Source organism: Lissotriton helveticus, chromosome 1_2 (assembly GCF_964261635.1).
Source record: "Lissotriton helveticus chromosome 1_2, aLisHel1.1, whole genome shotgun sequence".
Lineage (NCBI taxonomy): Eukaryota > Metazoa > Chordata > Amphibia > Caudata > Salamandridae > Lissotriton > Lissotriton helveticus.
In genome coordinates, this window is record NC_136058.1 from 319,967,551 (window position 1) to 319,989,463 (window position 21,913).

Genomic DNA, 21,913 nt, shown 5'->3' on the forward strand with positions numbered 1-21,913 from the left:
AGCAATCACAATATGGTGCACTTTACTTTTACACATATTCATCTAAAGCGCAGCATGCCACTATTGCTACAATTCCAATCCAATCCACATAGAAGAGAGCGGGAGAAGCGTGGCTCAATGGTTAGAGCGGCAGACCCTTATGCAGGGGTCTGACCAGGGTTCAATTCCCCACCTCGGCGTGTCTTGGGTTCAAAAAAATTCCATGGACCTGATAATTTTCGCCTCGGTGCCTATTCCAATCATGGAGTCCCACTCTGCAACTCTGGGCAATAGCTTGCTTAATCTCCACAACGGCCCCCACAACGCTAAGGATGCCTGGCCTCCACCTTGGGGGTGCCCAGGAGTGGACACCTCACAGGGAAAGCCAGGATGGGTTCCACAGTGGTATTCGTACAAGCGCCTTGAGACCCTTGTGGGTGAATAGTGAGCTATACAAGTATCAATTTACATTTACATAATTCCACTACACACCACATGCATACACACATACACTCCATAACACATGGCTAAAAGACATTGCCATTTACAATGCCATTAGCTCTAACTCAAATAAATCCGAGACCTATTGCGTTTCCAATGCTTGTTGGATCTTCTTATATCTTTTCTTTGCTCAAATGGGGGTACATTCGGATATTTAAATGTTTTCGTCATCTTCATTGCTTTAGTTTCCTTGTGACAAAGTGTCACTCATAGTCGTTGAAATTTCACTCATAATTATAGTGAAATTATGAAAATGTCACACAATGCAATCTGAAACCTGGGCTCTTAGAGTAACTCCAGACCTTTAATTTGGGTCGGCTCCACATGCTAATTTGTTAGTTTGTCCACCAGTAATGTTAAGGGCCTCTTGAGGCATCCAGTAGAGGGAAATTTTGTTTAATTAAAGAAATAGTAAATAATGTTGTGGTATATGTCTTCTATTTCTTTTGTAGTTCTTTTATTATTATTTAGTTCTATAGTTCTTTACATCATTTAGATTCCTGACTATGTAATTTAGAATGCTATTGTTGTGGGTCTAGGTTCTACTTCAGTGAAGCGGTTGGAGCTGAGCTGAAGAGATGCCTAGACTCTAGCACCTGTGGGTCTTATGCTATTATTTAATAAAATAAGTTTAAAACTATTAACCGCCTCCTCCCGCTCTTTACAATGGCGACGAGGGTTATTTAAATATTTAAAGACCCACTGTGTAGCTTTAATTTAAAAAAAAAAAGAAAGGAGAGAAATGTATTGATACGGACCCTCTGCGTGGTTGTGCCGGCTACCACAGTCCTCCTACTGAAGATTTCGGCATCTTTTGTGAAAATTCCTGAAACTTTCTGACACCCTAAGGTACTGTTACGAATTTATTTCTTAAAGTGGATTTCAAACGGTCCTTACTTATTTCTTTGGCCGTTGGACATCGCTCGCGCTTGCTTCATGCGCTGGAAGCTGTGTGACGTCTGACCGTGCCCGTGCTCAGTGACGCTGTATGCGGTCACGTGATTGTCTCTTGAAACGCATAAGCTCTGTGGAACGCATCGTCTTCAGACGCAACGTCGCGGCTATTTTATGTGCACACGTTCAACCTTCACGGAGACAGCGCTTTCGTCTTTCCTATTTAAAGCGCTTACTTAGTGCCTTTTCAGCGAACACAGTGATTCGCTCACTTTAAAGTAAATCGGCGATTTTAAGCATTTGTTTTATCCCTCTTCAGCGGATACAGTTATTTGCTCTAAATATAAAAAAAACATTTTTTTTATTGTTTTACCTTCAGTGATTTGCACACTTCTATTTAAAGTGCAAGTTGCTTTTAAATTCAGTGATTTGCACACTTCTGCTTAAAGTGCAAGTTACCTTTACCTTCAGTGATTTGCACACTTCTACCTAAAGTGCAAGTTGCTTTTAACTTCAGTGATTTGCACACTTCTGCTTAGAGTGCAAGCTACCTTCAGCAATTTGCACACCTCTGCTCAAAGGGCAAGTTACTTTTATCTTCAGTGATTTGCACACTTTTATTTAAAGTGCAAGTTGCTTTTAATTTCGGTGAGTTGCACACCATCCTCATTGATTTTTATTATTTTGTTGCAGTTTAAAAAAAAAAAAATTCTTCAACATGGCTTCTTCTCAAATTTGCAATCAACCTTCGATTTTTCTGGAAATTCCTGGGAAACCAAAGTTGCGTTGGAAGAAATGGTTTGAGTCTTCTGAAAACTATAGTGTTGCAATTGACGGATCTAAGTTTTCTGCAGAAAGAAAAAAAGGTATTCTTTTCAGTTATTTAGGAACAGCTGCAATTGAAATTTTTAAGAATCTTGAACCTGTTGCAGCACCAGGAAGTGAAGCAGATGTTTGGAATGTGTTTTTAGAAGCTGTAGCTAGACTTGAAAAGCAGTTGGAAGATGAACCTAACGTCATGATTGAGAGACATGCTTTTCACAAGAGGAAGCAATTGAGTGATGAGTCTGTTGAAGACTACATAGCGGCTTTGAGGGTATTAGCTGCTAACTGTGAGTTTGGAGCCTCTGTTGACATCTCCATCAGAGATCAATTTGTATTTAATTGCTTTTCTAAAAAAGTGCAAGAAAGACTTTTAGCATGCCGTAATCCTACTTTGGGGGAAGTAATCGATCTAGCCAAAGGCATTGAAAGGTCTATAGAATCTTCCAAAATTATTGAAGCTGAGTCTGTTAAAAGTGCTAATGTATCCTCCATTTGTTCAGTTCAAACTCGAGGAAAAAGTTATTTCAAGACAAACAGGGAGTCTGGTTTAAGTTGTTTTAGGTGTGGTTCTAAATCACATTTAGCGAATTCTTCTGATTGTCCTGCACTCAAAAAGAAATGTACTAAGTGTGGTAAAAATTGTCATTTTTCTTCATGTTGTAAGACTCTTAAAAGAAATGTGAATACTACAGTCAGTTGTGTATCTAATTTTGAAAATGATATGGAAAATCTAATTGTTACTGATAGAGCAAGCTTCGCATCGCGACTTGCTCGAGTCATGAACCTCGCCTGTGTGTAATCAATTAATAAAATTTGTACGTCTTACTAATCTTTTATTTTTATATTCGAACGAAGTAGAGGAAGCTTGCGTACGTGTATTTCTAATACAACTAATCCGTGTTCCTAAACATGGCCGCCGCTTGGTAAATGGCTTCTGCGCATGCGTCAGTCACATTCACGTGACCTGACGTAGTTATAAGTTTGGTGGGAAAGGGTGCGCATGCGTAATACACAGCTTTCGTGAATAACGTGGTGATGCTCTTGTGAGTGTGTATATGTTGCTAACATTTAAACTGCATAGTATATTTTTATAATGATAAGTTTAAAGTACAAAACCAATGATGTGTTTTTCATACCGTCACTTCTATGTTTTAATTTGTTTTCGCTTACTTTTCATGTATCCTCGACTCGGAGGGGTGCTGGGCTGGGGAGTCCATCTTGGAGGGTATTTCTGCGCAGAATCTAGAAGCTGCCATGGCATTGAACTCAGGCCAAAGAAGGTTGATGCCAGAGCCACCCTGGGAAAGTCAAGTCAAGTCAAGTCATAATATTTATATAGCGCACTACATACCCAGAGGGTTTCAAGGCGCTTAGGGAGGGGAGGTGGATTATTTGTCAAATATCCACGTTTTAAGCTGCTTTCTGAACGCTAGGTGATTCTGGGTGAGGCGGAGGTAAGCGGGGAGTGAGTTCCATGTTTTGGCAGCCAGGTATGAGAAGGATCTTCCTCCCATGGTGGACTTGTTGATGCGAGGTACAGTGGCGAAGGCTTGGCTGGAAGAGCGAAGTTGGCGGGAGGGGGTGTAGAAGGACAGTCGAGAGTTGAGGCAATCTGGTCCGATGTCGTAGAGTGATTTGTGTGCGTGGGTAAGCAGTCGGAAAGTGATCCTCTTATTGACGGGTAGCCAGTGGAGGTCTTTAAGGTGGCCAGAGATGTGTTCGTTGCGTGGGATGTCTAATATGAGCCTGGCTGAGGCGTTTTGGATTCGTTGTAGTTTCTTCTGGAGTTTAGCGGTGGTACCTGCGTAGAGGGTGTTTCCGTAGTCCAGTCGGCTCGTGACTAGAGCGTGGGTGACTGTTTTCCTTGTTTCGGAGGGGATCCAGCGAAATGTTTTTCTGAGCATGCGAAGAATGTTGAAGCAGGAGGAGGATACGGCGCTGACTTGTCTGTTCATAGAGAGTGAAGAGTCCAGGATGACGCCAAGGTTCCGTGCGTGGTCTGTCGGGATGGGTGCATTTCCGAGGGCTTCCGGCCACCAGGAGTCGTCCCATGCAGAGGGGGATTTACCTAAGATGAGGACTTCTGTTTTGTCTGAATTCAGTTTCAGACGGCTTTGTTTCATCCATTCGGCGACTTCTTTCATTCCTTCGTGTAGGTTAGTTTTAGCGGTGCTGGGGTCCTTGGTGAGAGATAGGATCAGTTGAGTGTCATCCGCGTAAGAGATGATGTTGAGGTTGTGTTGGCGGGCGATGGCCGCGAGGGGGCTCATGTATACGTTGAAGAGGGTGGGACTGAGTGAGGATCCTTGTGGTACGCCGCAGATGATTTCAGAGGCCTCGGACTTGAATGGTGGGAGGCGGACTCTCTGGGTTCTTCCGGTGAGGAACGAGGTGATCCATTCCAGTGCCTTTCCTTGGATTCCGATGTTTCTGAGGCGTTGTAAGAGGGTGCTGTGGCAGACTGTGTCGAAGGCTGCAGAGAGGTCGAGGAGGATGAGGGCGATTGTGTCTCCATTGTCCAGTAGAGTTCGAATGTCGTCTGTTGCTGCGATGAGGGCGGTCTCAGTGCTGTGTTTGGCTCGGAAGCCAGATTGTGAGGGGTCGAGTGATTTGTTGGCTTCGAGGAAGGCGGCGAGCTGGTTGTTGACAGCTTTCTCGATGACTTTGGCCGGGAATGGAAGAAGCGAGATGGGGCGGTAGTTTTTGAGTTCGGTGGGGTCTGCTGTTGGTTTTTTCAGAAGGGCGGTGAGTTCAGCGTGTTTCCAATCTTCTGGGAAGGTAGCGGAGTTGAAGGAGCAGTTGATGACGTCTCGGAGGTGCGGAGCTATGACGGAGTCTGCTTTGTTGAAGATGTGGTGGGGGCATGGGTCTGTGGGGGATCCAGAGTGGATGGAATTCATCAGGCGGATGGTGTTCTCAGTGGAGATTGGGTTCCAGGCGTTGAGGGTGTTGACGGGGGGACGAAGGTCAGCTGATGGTAGGGTGGGTTGGCTTCCGGGTTGGTTGTCAAAGCTGTTGTGGATGTCAGCAATCTTGTTGTGGAAAAAAGAGGCTAGGGAATCGCAGAGGGTTTGAGAGGGGGTGATGTCGTTGGAGTTGGCCGAGGGGTTGGAAAATTCCTTGACGATGTTGAAAAGTTCCTTGCTGTTGTGGGCGTTGTTGTCAAGTCGATCTTTGAATGCTGTTTTCTTGGCTTTTCGGATCAGTTGGTGGTGAGTACGGATGGCGCTTTTGAAGGCGTCCTTGTTGCTGGTGGATGGGTCTTTTTTCCAGGCCTTTTCAAGGGAGCGGCACAGTTTCTTGGATTTCTTGAGGTCGTCGTTGAACCATGAAGCCTTTTTGATGCCAAGTTTGTGTTGACGTTTTTTCAGTGGTGCTAAGGTGTCGGCGGTGTTGGATAACCAAAGGGTGAGGTTGGAGGCGGCTTCGTTGGCGTTAGAAGAGGGGGCTGGGGAGGTTTGAAGGAGTGATGTGGAGATCTGCTCTGTGGTGATTTTGTTCCAGTTTCTTTGTAGAGTTGGTTGGAGGTGGATGATGGGTTTCGGCTTGTTGTAGGTGAAGTGAACGCAGCTGTGGTCAGTCCAGAGGAGATCTGTAGTGTGGCTGAAGGAGACATGGTTGCTGGAGGTGAGGATGGGGTCGAGAGTGTGACCTGCGATGTGGGTGGGGGAAGTGACCAGTTGTTTAAGTCCGAGGTTGGCGAGGTTGTCTAAGAGGGTGGCGGTGTTGCGGTCGTTGATCTTTTCAAGGTGGAAGTTGAGGTCTCCCAGAAGGATGTAGTCTTTGGAGGGGAGCGCGTGTGGGGTGATGAAGTCCGTGATGTCTTCACTGAATTTTGCGCGTAGCCCTGGTGGTCTGTAGAGGAGGGTGCCTCTGAGTGTGGTCTTGGGGTCGATGTGGATCTGGAAGTGAAGGTGTTCGGAGTTAGCGAGGTTGGCATCAGAGCTGGTTGAGATGCGGATTGTTTTCTTATGGACGATAGCGATTCCGCCTCCTGTATGGTCGGTGCGGTCCTTGCGTGTGATCTTATAGTCATCAGGGATAGCGATGGCGATGTCAGGGGCGGAGGAAGCGTTCATCCAAGTTTCCGTTAGGAAGGCGACGTCAGGAGAGATGGTGTCTAGTAGGTTCCAAAGGTCAATGGCGTGCCTGTGGACCGAGCGGGTGTTGAGAAGTATGCATTCTAGGTGGTTGGGGTCGGGAATCTGTGGTGTGGTCGTAGCGGAGATGTTGTCGGTGCCGATGAATTTGCAGGAGAAGCAGGAGAACGGTCCATGGGTGCGACCGGGAGCGGCTTGGACGCAGTTGGGGGCGCGACCGGGGTTAAGGGCTAGGAGGGTGGCGGCATCGTAGGTAACGCGGGGGGGCTGGGCAGCGCGAGGTGCAGGGGGTCTGGCGCTGGGCGCGGTCCAGGCGCGGACGGGCGTAGACGGGCTTACCTTTGGCGCACCTTCGGCGCGGATTGGGCGCGGTCGCTGCGCGTGGACGCTGCGCGCATGGAAAGGGCACCTTCACCCAGCAGAAGCATCATGATTATGTTCTATTGTATCGAAATGTATTCTTTTCATTGTATTCTGTGCGACTTTCTCATGGGAACCCCAATCTCGCTAGGCGGTACCCAGAGATGCAAAGTAGGCCTCCAAATAGTCTGTTCTGATTGGTGTGTTACCCAAACCCTACCTTAGGACCAATCCAAATTGAGGGATTCTGACACTTTGCAACATTGGGGGGTGGTACACCGTCCCAAAACAGTATATCTACCCTGGGTTCACCTAGGGAAATTGTTCGACTTGTCTGGTTTAGCTGACCTGTCACTGACCCAACGCACTCAATAGGTGACTTGATACAGAGGAGCTGCGGAGCTCTCTGTCCGAAATTTGACCATAGACTCTGAAGGTTTTACTGAACCTTAAGTGCTGGCGAAGCACTTTGCTGGGGAATTCGCTGACCCAATCGGGGTTCTGATCGATAGCTGCAGAGAGGGTGGAGCGCAGGCGTTGCTTCCGAACTGCGGGTGCCGGTCCTGTCCTGAGGGTCCTGTCCTGAGGGTCCTGTCCTGAGGGTCCTGTCCTGATTCTAATCTGGTCTTCCTGTCCTGTCCTGGGTGTCCATTCTGCACCTGCTGTCCATTGAGGGGTATCCTTCCTTGAGGGTTTCCTGTCCTTAACTGACCCGTGGCCAGGGTTTGGTTTCCACACCAGTCTAGGTAAATATCACTCTGAAAACTCTGAATCTTGCACCTTTCTGAATTTCTGTCTTTTGCTTTTAATAAAGACATACCTTTGCATATGTTAATTTTCAATGCTTTTCTGCAACCATTGAATCATAAAGTCATTTGCTTTGGTTTCATAACGTGTTCCTATGTTACCCTACCTGTTAGAAATTATATTTTGCATTGCAGTTTGTCATTTCCTGATATGGTCTAGAACATCCTTACTTAAAATGTCTAAAGAACTTTTGCCTTGAATACATAGCGTGCTTTTCTTTATAGACTCTCCTATAGTTTATATAGAGGTCCTGAACTCCTGTCTCATATTCTTGAGATAATTCTAGAATACTAGTCCTAATCAAAGCCTATCCCATCTTTAGTGATTCATCTTAAACGTTCTAATTCCTGATCCTTCATTTTGAATGTATCCTGGTTTCCTTAGTTTATAAATGGTTGCACTGACTTATTTGCTATTCAGCTATGTACTTTCTGTTATTCTGATTATCGATTGCTTAATTACTGTGAATTTGATGATGTCTGAATTTTACTAAATTAGATAAAGACTTTAAAACTTCCAGTTGTCCGTGGTCATTTTACAAGAGTATTGAATGTTATTTGTTGGGTTTGTATTTTGCTGCCTTTCCTTTTACAGCTAGCTCCCTGATCCATTGTGGTCATAGGTACCCGCATCGGTGGATGGTAAGTCGGGTACGCTGAAGAATAACGAAAGGAACTCACAAATATTTGATAGCAGACCGTGAGGTCATCCGATCAATGTATATGGTGATTTGAGATATATGGGCCCGAAGCCGGAAGTGGCGAAATTATTGGTCGGGTGACCCCGCGCGCTCTATCAGTATTTTCTGGTAGCAGAGTTATGGTTAGGGAATAGTTAAAGGTTAGGTAGGACTAGTTAAGCTAAGTCAAGTCGGTAGCTGCTAGTATATTGATGCTGCTACAAGAGCGGCCGTTTCAAGGAATTGATCACTCTCTTGAAATGTGTTGCTTTTAAATTTATGAATTGTTTGAAAATTGTTATTCTTGTTCTTATATTGTTATATGTATTAATCCATGCGTATGTAAAACGTTTTGTTAAGTGTTGTCGGAACTCCCCGGGGAATTGAAAAGCGAGTGGTGAATAGAATCCATTTGCTTGAGGTCGCAGGCTCAAGGAAAGTTAGGTGCAGGTTAGGTAGAACCGGAAGCACTAACTAGGGCTTTTTCTGAATACATGTGTGAATAAATGTTAGTAACGAGGTTCATTGTCAAAATTCCCATAGTGGCGTAACCTAATAAGGGTCACATCGGAAGAGTAGCAGGTTCATCGGAGCTTGGGTGAAAGCAAAGGGGTCCGCTGGGAAACCTTAGACTCGGATATATCCCGGAAAGAGTGGATGGGTCTAGGGAAGTAACAGGTTCACTGATGCTAGAGTGAAGGGTAGGCGGAAGAGATGTACCCGCAGCGTGTGAAAAGTAAATGGAAGTAGTTTACTTGCAGTAAAACAACTCTTTCCTGTCTAGACACTTGAGCACTGTGGCGAATGTGTATTCGTTGTAAAATAACCAAGTACTAAGCACTTTAGAAAGAAAGAAAGTTTCCGTTACCTTGTGAAGGGAGGGAGTCAGTCGCGAAGCGTCTCTGACGTCACTCTGTGCCGCGCTGGGATTGGTAGAAACAGCGGGCGGGTAGCGGGGCTGGAATTGTGAAGGAGGGGTGAGCGCCGAAGCGTGAGAACTGTCTCGCGAAAAGGCCGCGCACCCATTGGCCGAAACTATTTGAACTCGTGCACCCCATTGGTCGCACGGAATTGCAAGACGCATTCTGATTGGAGGTAATTTTGTAAACAAAGTTAAGCGTAGGAATCGTATGTGGCACTCGTATACTCCAGAGACTAGACCCGATCCAAGAAACCTAGGGTTTGAAAGGGATCAGTGGAAGGCTAATAGATACGGCATTATGTACGGAAATAAGCGAAAATTATCCCTTGTAAATAAGGTAAAGAATTACTTCAAAAAGGACAAACCGATCAAAACTAGAGAGGGCATTGTTATTCCACCACCAAATACTCCCGCCTCTTTCATGATGTTCAACAGAGGGTACAATACATGTGTGTGGTTAGAAAATTGGGCGAAATACACACAAGATGACGGAATAATGGCCTTTCCGTTAGAAGGTACTTTTAATGGTAGGATCCTATTCAATTTAAGAACCCGAATGAATGAATTACATCCCAGACCGAGACTAACGCAGTACGAGGCATTAGAGGAATGGGAGATTGAGGCTTTCCAAAGAGAAAAGCCCCAAATGGACAAAGGGCTGACAAAGTATTACCCAAAACTGAAACAAGAAACCCGAGATAAAAAGATGAAAGAATGGAGACAGAGCATGATTGTTGAGGGACTGTTTCCCATGATGCCAGCAGAAGATCCTCCTGGGGGGGGGGAAAAGAACAGAAAAGACCAAACATTGGGGGCCCCTGGGAGAATCAGATGACGAATTGATAGATGACATATGCATGAGAAGTCCGCCTCCTTATAATGAAGGACACCGACCTGCGAGTGCAGGAGATATTCCCCGGAGACCCCTACAAAGGGAAGAGGTCAGGTCCGCAAGTGTAGGAGGGGATTATCTAATTCCTCCTTATACTGAGAATCTAGGACCCGTAGAAACCAGAAGTATTTACCCCAGGAGACCTGTAGGTGGGGAAATGGGATATTCACGGGAAGGAGATTTTTGCCCTCGTCCCCCCTACGGAGGTGAGGTGAGGTCCTTAGGTTCAGGAATGCCGTTAGTGCAGCCCCGGGATGAGGAAGATCCGAGAATCCTAGGCACAGGAAGTTTGTTTCAGAAACCTAATTATGGTGGAGGGCCGAGTGAGACACATCCCACTGCCCCGAGTTATGCTCCTATTCTGACCCCGCAGGTGTTACATGACAAATCTTTGGACAGGTTATTAGAAGAGAAAGAGCGAGAAGCGCTAGGAAATCAGAGAGCTGAAATAATACGGAAAATGTCACAACTAAATGCAAGTCCTGAAGCCTTAACGATCCCAGTAACTATCGGACCGGTGGTTCCGTTGTACGGGGACCGTCAAGGGAGTCCGAAACCTCCAGTAATTACTCCTGTCATTGCACCGACCAGACCAGAACCCTTAATCATAGATGACCAGACAAGTGAGTGTGAGTCGGAGGTCTCGCTGCTAGATCTGCCCGTTAGAAATACAGGAAAAAAGATACAGAAAAGACATAATCCTTTTAACGCGAGGGAAATTCAGATGGAATCGACCTCAGGTACGAAGAGTGTCACATTGGTGACTCCTGAAGAAATCGAAAGATGGAGTCAAGAATTTGAAAAACAAGCGTCCCCAACGAAACCTTTAGATCTCTACAAGCTGAGAATAGAAATAGAGGAATTGATGGCAGGAAACGTAGGATTAGACAGATTAAATACCTACTCCAAAGACGAAATGCTGTTTATCTGCAGGAGTCTCACCCGAAATACTCGAGTACTTCATGAAAAACTGACAGACACTGCTGCTAGCATGGGAATAGATATTTCAAAATCGAATCCACTGCAGAAACCATACAGGGCAGATTTCTCAGACAAGGATTTGGAAAACTTGAATGTTTCAGGGAAGAAAGCACAGGTCAAGGAACTATTGACCGTATTGCAAAAATGGGGAGATGTGGAAAGGTGGAAAGCCAGATGGGTCAAGAAAAAGGATGAGGCCAGGTCTAGGCAGGCAACTCCCGAATTTGTTCTAAGGGAAACTGAGAAACCAGAACAGTTATGCCCTATGCGCGAAGTACCAGGTGGAAAGTATGTGCACGTTCCATGGTCCAGACAGGATATTGTGTCCTTTACTAACGATTTCCCGAAATTGCGCGAAAAGCCAGTCGACTGGTACAGGCAGGTGGAAAGGTTCGTAAAGGTGCAAAAATGCCTGTGGAAAGACCTGGATGGGTTCTTTGACATTGTGGTCCCTGTAGATCTATGGACCGAGTGTAAAATAGCCATAGCTTGGCCTAGTGAGGAATACCCGAGAGATGACAAAACAGGGGAACCATCGAAAGAAGTGATGAGAAAATATGAACAAGTAATTCAGCATCTGAAACTAAAGGTGCCAGCAAAGGAAACTGATTGGACCAAGATAGATAGAACCACGCAGGAAAGAGACGAGACAGTGCACTCCTTTTATGAAAGGCTGTTGCAGGTGTTCAAAACATACAGTGGTATAGATAACATCGAGATGAAGGATATGACACATTTTATTTACAGGTTTGTAAATGGTTTAAGACCCGAAATTTGTCAATGGATAAAAGATAACAAAATCTGTTGGCATACTAAAAAGATGGATGAGGTCCTACGGTACGCGAAGTACTGTGAGGACGAGATGGCAGAAAAGAAAAAGGCTCTCAAGGAGAAGGTTATGTGGGCTCAAGTGAAGCTCGCAGAACAGCAGGAAAAACAATTGAATAAAATGGCCAAAACTACTCAGAATCCAAGTCCTGGGGGTGGGGGTGGAGGAAAGCCCCGGCCCAAAATGAGCAGGGAGGAGGCAAAGAAGAAATTTCCCTGCCACCAGTGCGGAGAAATTGGACACTGGCGAGACGAGTGTCCCTATTTGCAGGATGATAACTCCCAAACACCTGATTTAACTCCACAGACGCAGAATGAAAGACCAAGAAAGACCCAACAACAGGTAAAAACGATTCAGTTGCCCCGAGCACCAAAGCAAGTATTTAAGGGAAAATCCACGCAGGGTGAGGACGTAGAAGTCTGGGGGAGCAATGAGAACAGAAATACAGCAACTTCGCAGTATTTACTAAATGATACCTTCTTTTGTGATGACCAGTACTGACGGGGCCTGAGAGGGGAGGACGAGGAGTGCGTACTTGGCGCCTCCTTGCCGGTAGACCAGTCAGGGCCATACATTGAAGGAAAGGTTGACGGAAATGATGTCACTTTTCTGTTGGACACTGGCGCTACCCGTTCTACTGTGAGAACAGTGGACGTTCCAAACCTACCCCTCTCGGGAGAAGCAATCCAAGTAGTGGGGGTATCTAATCAACTGATTAGTACTCCTGTTACCGAGCCCATGGAGATCTCAATTGGAAACTTTAAAGAAATGCATAGATTTGTCGTTTGTGACACCAGTCCAGTGAACTTACTGGGACGTGATTTGCTGTGCAAAATGAACTGTACCATCTTTTGCACACCAAAGGGTGTTGAAATTCAGACCCCAGATGAAGATGGCATTTATAAATTAATGTTAATAAGACCTGACTCAGAAATTAAACGAATGACTATGCAGGATTTGCCCAAAGAACTCCAAGAAACAGTGAAGCCCGAGGTATGGGACTTTACCAGAAAAGATGTAGGATTAATGAAAAACGTAGACCCCATACAGATAGCCATAAAGGACAATGCAGTATACCCTAATACTAAACCCTACAGAATGAATGCAGAAGTGAGAGCAGGTGTTGCCCTAGAAATACAGAAACTGCTAGAAGGAAACATCATACAGGAAGTAATGAGTAGCCCATGCAACTCACCGATTATGGGCATCAAAAAGCCTAGTGGCAAGTATAGAGTAGTGCAAGACCTAAGAAAGGTAAACAAAATAGTGGTTCCTTGCTGTCCTATTGTGCCGAACCCAGCAGTGATTCTGTATCAGATTCCCTGGGATGCTGAGTGGTTCACTGTGATAGACCTATGTCATGCATTCTTTTCCATTCCCTTGCATCCAGACAGCAAATTTCTTTTCTCATTTGCTTTCAACAGTCACGTGTATGTCTGGAATAGGGTCCCCAGGGGTACACAGAGAGCCCCTCTATCTTTAATCAGATCTTGTAAAAATGCTTGGAAACTTTGGTCTTACCTGGAAATTCTGTTTTGGTGCAATACATTGACGACCTCTTGGTGGCGTCCAAAAGTCATAAAGATTGTGTGATTGACACCATTGCCCTACTGAATCACCTGAGCGAGAAGGGACATAAAGTGGCTCTGAAAAATTACAGTTCTGTGCAAAATCAGTGAAATATCTGGGGCACCAGATAGAGAAAGGCATCAGGAAAGTAACATCAGAAAGAGTGAGAATAATTCAAAAGATGCAGTTACCCCGTACTCAGAAAGAAATCAGAATGTTCCTTGGAGTGATAGGATACTGCAGGCAATGGATTGTGGGATTTGCAGTCCTAGCTAGGCCCTTGATAAAAATGACCAAGAGAGGAACACCGGATATCGTAGAATGGGATGATGAAAGCTTAACAGCCTTCACAAAATTGCGAGATTGTCTGTGTACAGCCCCTGCATTGGGAATGCCAGACTATTCCAAGGAATTTGCCCTGTTCTGTGACACTCGCGATAATTGTGCATTGTCAGTTCTAACCCAAGAACATGGCACAACGAGAAGGCCTGTGGCATATTTCTCTGCCACCCTGGATCCAGTGGCTGCTGGATTACCAGGATGTCTGAAAGCAGTAGCTGCTACTTGCACAAGTTTAGAGCAGAGTGAATCCATTGTCATGGGACATCCTGTAACTGTGTATGTTCCACATGGAGTGGTAATTTTGCTAACAAGAACGAAAACTCAGTATCTCACCCCTAGTCGGCTGACTAAATACGAGAGGATTCTCATGGGTGCTGCGAATATAACCATTGTCCGGTGCAACATTCTGAACCCCGCCACTCTGCTTCCCAACTCAATGGATATGGAAGATGGGGAGGAAGATGAGCATAACTGCATTGATCTAACAGAATTTAGCACAAAACCACGCCCAGACATTAAAGAAACACCTTTGCCTAAACATGACATGGAATTGTTTGTGGATGGTTCATGCCTAAGACATGAACAAGGAGGCCTGAGTGCTGCCTATGCGGTGGTCTCCTTAACCAAAATTGTAGAAGCAGGTTATTTATTTGAAGTAAAGTCTGCACAAGTAGCCGAATTGATCGCTATGATAAAAGCTTGCAAATTGGGGAAAAACGTACGCCTAACAGTGTATACTGACAGTCAGTACTGTTTTGGAGTTGTGCATGACTTTGGCCAATTATGGCTACAGAGGGAGTTCCTGACTTCATCAGGTACCCCTATTCGAAATGGAAAAGTTGTTCAAGACCTTTTAGAGGCAATCCAATTACCAAAAGAATTGGCAGTGGTCAAGTGTGTTGCTCATAAAAAGGAATTTGACCCTGTATCATTGGGAAATGATTTCGCTGATCGAGTGGCACAATTATGCGCCAGGGATCGATTGATCATAAATCCAAAACGGGGGGGGGGCCTGGAAACAGCTGCCAACTTCGAGTGTTTGAAGAAGTGCCTACATGGGATGAAGTGAGAGAATGGCAGCAGGCGGCACCCTGGCAAGAGAGAGAGAAGTGGAAGGAAGAAGGGTGTAGACCAAGACGTGAGGATGGTGTCATCTTGGGTCCAAATGGTATGCCTGTGTTACCCAGACACTTGCTTGGCACAATGGCTAGACTGATACATGAGGGATCACACATTGGTAGGGACGCCATGATTCTGGTATTCCAACAGACTTGGTACAGCAAAAAGTTCAGGAAAGTAGCAGAGTCCCTCTGCCAGAGGTACTTGTCATGTCAACAGATGAATGCAGGCAAGAGAACAATGGTGGAACTAGGGAAAATTGGGAGGTCAGGGGGTCCCTTTGTGAGAATACAGGTTGATTTCATCACCATGCCACGTTGTGAGGGGAAACGTTATGTCCTTGTCATTGTCTGCCTATTTTCAAAGTGGGTGGAAGCTTACCCTACTCCCCAAAGTGACGCACTGGCAGTAGCAAAGTGTTTACTGAGAGAACTGATACCTAGATTCGGGGTTCCAGTCACTATTGAATCAGATAGAGGCCGACATTTTCAGAATGATGTGATCGACCAACTCTGTAAGGCATTTGGGATCTCGCAAAAACTCCACTGTGCATATCATCCAGAGGCTTCTGGAGTGGTGGAACAAATAAACGGGACTATCAAAACAAGACTAGCGAAATTGTGTGATGCATCTGGCATGACCTGGGTAAAGGCCCTGCCTCTGGTTCTGATGGGACTCCGAAGTATTCCAGACCGGAAGACAGGCCTGAGCCCACATGAAATCCTGATGGGAAGAGTGATGAGACAAGCGTGGGTACAAGGAAGCAAACTGTTGAGTATTACTGATGATTTGGTGCTTGAATACTGCAAGAGATTAGGTGACCAAGTACGTTATATCTCTCGCCAGATCGGAGAAGACGCCGTCACCAATCCAACGACTCCTCTCCACAAACTGGTTCCAGGGGACTGGGTCAAAATAAAGAAGCATACTCGGTCGAGCTGCCTGGAACCAAGGTGGGGACAGAAGCGCCAAGTAATCCTGGTAACGACCACAGCAGTGAAGTGTGCAGGTGTTCCCCATTGGATTCACGCCAGCCACACCCAGAAGGTACTACCAGACAAGGAACCTGGAGAAGAAGGCCGTCCAGCAGAGGGGCCTGCAGAAGCAAGACCAGAAGTCACTGACGACGTACAGCCCAGTACCAGTCAAGCTGAGGGGTCCGCAGATGTTGGTCCAGGAGTAGTTGATGACGAGCTACCAAGAGTCCAGCCTGCTGAGGGGTTCCCAGAAGTTGGTCCAGAAGTAGCTGATGACGAGCTGCCAAGCATATGGCCAGATGAGTGGATACCCTTGATTGACCTCACAGAAGACCCAATCAGAACAAGAGAGCGAATTTGGGAAGGTAGAGAGTGGAATAGAGAGGAAAAGCAAGGCACAGGCGAAGAACCTCAGACTATTGAGATTCACATCAAAACTGAGGAAGGAGAAGGTCAGACAGGGACTGAGCAAATAATTGATACACCTCCCCAAACTCCAGAAGTCGAAAACAAACAGATTAGACCTAGTGAAGAGATTCGAGCGGAAGAAAGTCAAGAGAACGAAGTGCTCGAACAGGAACAGATAGGATTAGAAGAACGTGTTCAGGAAACAGAGGCAGAGACATTTGAAATGCAAAAACAAAACTCTCCTGAACAAGGCCAGTTTAGTAACCAGGCAGAAGAAATAGATACGAGCCCTGGAACTAGTCAGATAGGAAGGGAAGTAAAGGAAGCAGAATTGCCACAAGCAAATGAAAATAAAAGGGCAATAAAAGAAAACGAAATCCCAGTGCCAACTAAAAGACTTAAGAAAAGAAAGCACATTGAGCCTGGATTCATAAAGAAATTGAGACTGAGGATAAAAACGGTAGAAGAAAAATGTGCAGAAGAAAGGAGAAGTTCTCGCATAGCAGAGCAACCAGAAGACACTTCCAAAAGAAGGAGTGATCGAATAAAAAGACAAAACAAAAAGTACAAGTCTCCTGAATGGACGCTCGTTTTGGAAGAATTTGAAGATCTTGATATAACTGACGAAAGCGACGGAGAACCAGTCGCTGAGTACTCTGCTGAAGAAGAAGACGAGCCACCGTGAAATTGCACAAAGTAACCTACTCGTGTAAAGACACAAAGAGGGGTCGAGAAACTTCTTCTGAGCCAAAATGTCTGATTCAAACGTGAGTGGTAGACCTAGTCGCAGTTGTTGCAAAACATGCTGCAAGGTATGTGTATGTAGTATAATTATAGTGATATTAGTTTGGATAGGACTAACAGTTTTCATTCCTTTTGCGGTGAGCAAAAATACTAATATTGACCCTACTGAGATTGTAAATACTGACAATGAAGAGCTGACAACACAGAGTGTAGCAAGACATGAGAGAGCACTCAAACAAACAAAACGAGACCTAGAAGCATCAGATGAGGGAGGACTACATTATCATGGAGTTAAGAATAAGACACATTTAAATGTTTTCACAAACTTGTTAATACACTATGTAGAGACTATGGAAATTGAGGATTGCTATGTCTGCATGAAGCTGCCTACCTCTGTAGCTGAAGGCGTGACATACCATCACCTGCCCCTGACATACGGAATATCCTGTAGTATTTTAGCAAGCTTATTTTACAAAAGAGGACCGTTACAGTACTATTACTCTAACAATGACGTGATCTTTTCTGAACTTCCTATACGTGGGAACCTGAATCCTGTACATACCAAAAGTGACGTTACTCGCTTTATGGGCGAATACTTTCTGACTATAGGTAATATAGACATAGGTGACGCACACAGAGATAACTTGACCTGCTCTTTGCGTGAGCAGGAAAAGATGTTCCTGAAACATGGCAGAAAAGAGGAGAATAAAATTACAAAGAAAGGCAGATGACGAAAAACAGAAAACGCCAAAATGGGCTGAGGACATGGAAGGCACCTCAAATGGCGGGGCGGGACCTGCTCTGTTGCTGGATTTTGAAAGGAAAGGAAAGCTATGTCTTCACCGCGAGAAGACTAGCTATTATAATAACATTTTCATTGGTTCCAGTGAATGTGAACATAATTACAAGGTAATTGGAGGATGGGGTTTCAAAAATGGGTCAGAGCCTGTGTTTCCTGGAATTTATTATATATGTGGAGACAAGGCTTATTTTAAATTGCCGGATCACTGGTATGGAAGCTGCTATTTTGGCATTGTCTTCCCGAAAATATACCATGTGAATGAAGTTGCTGGAAGCAGTGAAAATACTAATGGCTTAGTGCGTAGTAAAAGAGAAAGCGTAGGTGAAATAATGGGTAGTATTTTCAGTGCACTGATACCTGGAGTGGGAGTGGTTCTGAACACTCACAGAATTTGCAAATTGTCCACTATAGTGGATGTGTTGTCTACGGACACAGCTCATGGATTTCTGCTGGTCAATACCGAAATGGTTGCGATCAGATCAATGGTTTTGCAGAACAGACTTGCTCTTGACACCTTATTAGCAAAAGAGGGCGGAGTCTGCCGGATGTTGAAGGCGCAACATTGTTGCACTTATATTCCGGACAAAAGTGTGCAGCTCAAAAGATACGTGAAAAACATTACTAATTTGGAAAAGGAACTCAAACCACTCGAGGTTGACAGTGCCTGGAAGAGACTGGTAGATGGTCTCTCAAATGTAGGTCATTGGCTTGCTAGCTTAGGTAAAAGCTTATTGTTTAAGGTACTGATGCCAATTGGAATTATAGGTCTTATCCTATTTTTCATATTTGTCTGTTGCAAATGCCGTAAGCACACCAGAAAGCATCAAGTGAATGCCAGAGGAGTGAAACGAAGTATGGATGAGCTTGAATTAGAGGAAATGAATAATCAGATATACAAAAAGGTGAAAAATTCTCACCCTACCAAAAATGAGAAAGAGAAGCTGAATTGCTTGCTGGAAGAGATAGAGTTGTATAAAGTGTGAGAAGTTGGCATCTGTTTCCATTATTTTTGTGATGATAGTAAATATCATCAAAGAGGGGATTGATAGAGCAAGCTTCGCATCGCGACTTGCTCGAGTCATGAACCTCGCCTGTGTGTAATCAATTAATAAAATTTGTACGTCTTACTAATCTTTTATTTTTATATTCGAACGAAGTAGAGGAAGCTTGCGTACGTGTATTTCTAATACAACTAATCCGTGTTCCTAAACATGGCCGCCGCTTGGTAAATGGCTTCTGCGCATGCGTCAGTCACATTCACGTGACCTGACGTAGTTATAAGTTTGGTGGGAAAGGGTGCGCATGCGTAATACACAGCTTTCGTGAATAACGTGGTGATGCTCTTGTGAGTGTGTATATGTTGCTAACATTTAAACTGCATAGTATATTTTTATAATGATAAGTTTAAAGTACAAAACCAATGATGTGTTTTTCATACCGTCACTTCTATGTTTTAATTTGTTTTCGCTTACTTTTCATGTATCCTCGACTCGGAGGGGTGCTGGGCTGGGTAGTCCATCTTGGAGGGTATTTCTGCGCAGAATCTAGAAGCTGCCATGGCATTGAACTCAGGCCAAAGAAGGTTGATGCCAGAGCCACCCTGGGAAAGGGCACCTTCACCCAGCAGAAGCATCATGATTATGTTCTATTGTATCGAAATGTATTCTTTTCATTGTATTCTGTGCGTCTTTCTCATGGGAACCCCAATCTCGCTAGGCGGTACCCAGAGATGCAAAGTAGGCCTCCAAATAGTCTGTTCTGATTGGTGTGTTACCCAAACCCTACCTTAGGACCAATCCAAATTGAGGGATTCTGACACTTTGCAACATTGGGGGGTGGTACACCGTCCCAAAACAGTATATCTACCCTGGGTTCACCTAGGCAAATTGTCCGACTTGTCTGGTTTAGCTGACCTGTCACTGACCCAACGCACTCAATAGGTGACTTGATACAGAGGAGCTGCGGAGCTCTCTGTCCGAAATTTGACCATAGACTCTGAAGGTTTTACTGAACCTTAAGTGCTGGCGAAGCACTTTGCTGGGGAATTCGCTGACCCAATCGGGGTCCTGATCGATAGCTGCAGAGAGGGTGGAGCGCAGGCGTTGCTTCCGAACTGCGGGTGCCGGTCCTGTCCTGAGGGTCCTGTCCTGAGGGTCCTGTCCTGAGGGTCCTGTCCTGATTCTAATCTGGTCTTCCTGTCCTGTCCTGGGTGTCCATTCTGCACCTGCTGTCCATTGAGGGGTATCCTTCCTTGAGGGTTTCCTGTCCTTAACTGACCCGTGGCCAGGGTTTGGTTTCCACACCAGTCTAGGTAAATATCACTCTGAAAACTCTGAATCTTGCACCTTTCTGAATTTCTGTCTTTTGCTTTTAATAAAGACATACCTTTGCATATGTTAATTTTCCATGCTTTTCTGCAACCATTGAATCATAAAGTCATTTGCTTTGGTTTCATAACGTGTTCCTATGTTACCCTACCTGTTAGAAATTATATTTTGCATTGCAGTTTGTCATTTCCTGATATGGTCTAGAACATCCTTACTTAAAATGTCTAAAGAACTTTTGCCTTGAATACATAGCGTGCTTTTCTTTATAGACTCTCCTATAGTTTATATAGAGGTCCTGAACTCCTGTCTCATATTCTTGAGATAATTCTAGAATACTAGTCCTAATCAAAGCCTATCCCATCTTTAGTGATTCATCTTAAACGTTCTAATTCCTGATCCTTCATTTTGAATGTATCCTGGTTTCCTTAGTTTATAAATGGTTGCACTGACTTATTTGCTATTCAGCTATGTACTTTCTGTTATTCTGATTATCGATTGCTTAATTACTGTGAATTTGATGATTTCTGAATTTTACTAAATTAGATAAAGACTTTAAAACTTCCAGTTGTCCGTGGTCATTTTACAAGAGTATTGAAGGTTATTTGTTGGGTTTGTATTTTGCTGCCTTTCCTTTTACAGCTAGCTCCCTGATCCATTGTGGTCATAGGTACCCGCATCGGTGGATGGTAAGTCGGGTACGCTGAAGAATAACGAAAGGAACTCACAAATATTTGATAGCAGACCGTGAGGTCATCCGATCAATGTATATGGTGATTTGAGATATATGGGCCCGAAGCCGGAAGTGGCAAAATTATTGGTCGGGTGACCCCGCGCGCTCTATCATTACCATTTATGATGATGCTTTTGATAGCTATATTAGCAGTGTTATTCTGCCCTTAAAGCTCCTTTGGGAACTGTTTATGTCGGAAAAGTTGGGTTTGAGGCCATGGCGGATTCTGGTTCGCCAGTAACCATTTTGTCAGACGTATTTTTCAAAGAAAATTGGAATGGGGTAAAGCTTAAAGTTTCTGACATAAATCCTAAAGCATTTGGTAATTTTAAAATAAAAATGTTGGGTTTCTTTGAAGATTGTTTGAAATTTGAAACTCGCCAAATTTTTACCAAAATATATGTGGCAATTGATGGGAAGAATATTGTGGGTTGGTTTGACCTTGGCAAGCTTGGTGTAATTTTATGTCCAGGTTCTGATCATCCAATCCAGTTAAGAGATATGCCTGTTAACAACATTATTTTAGAAGAAGATTCCTTATCTTTCATTCTCCACAAGCATGAAAAAGTTTTTGAGGATGTTGTGGAACAGGTTAAAGGTTTTTCTCATAAGATTAAGCTCAAAAAGGGTGCTTTGCCTGTCCAACATTAGGTTCGTTTGGTACCTTTGGGAGTGAGAGATAAACTAAAATTACATTTAGATGACCTGTGCACTCAAGGTATCATAGAACCTACTGACAGTTCTGAGTGGGTTTCTGCAATAGTGATCGCTCTTAAAAAAAATCAGGATATCAGGTTATGTGTGGACCTTCGTTCACTAAATAAAAACATTGTGATTGAAACCTATCCCCTGCCTAGGATACAAGAGATGTTGGCGGCTGTAAATGGTGCAAAGTTCTTCTCAATCATTGATCTTAAATCCGCCTATCATCAGGTGACTCTTGTGGAGGAGTCAAAAGATCTGACAGCCTTTATCACTCCGTTTGGCCTGTATAGGTTTCTGAGGATGCCTTTTGGCCTGGCATCAGCTGCCAGTGTGTTTCAAAAGTTGATTGAGAGTCTATTTCGTGGTCTTAAAGGGGTACAGTCCTTTCAGGATGATATTCTAATTTTTGCCAAGACCATTA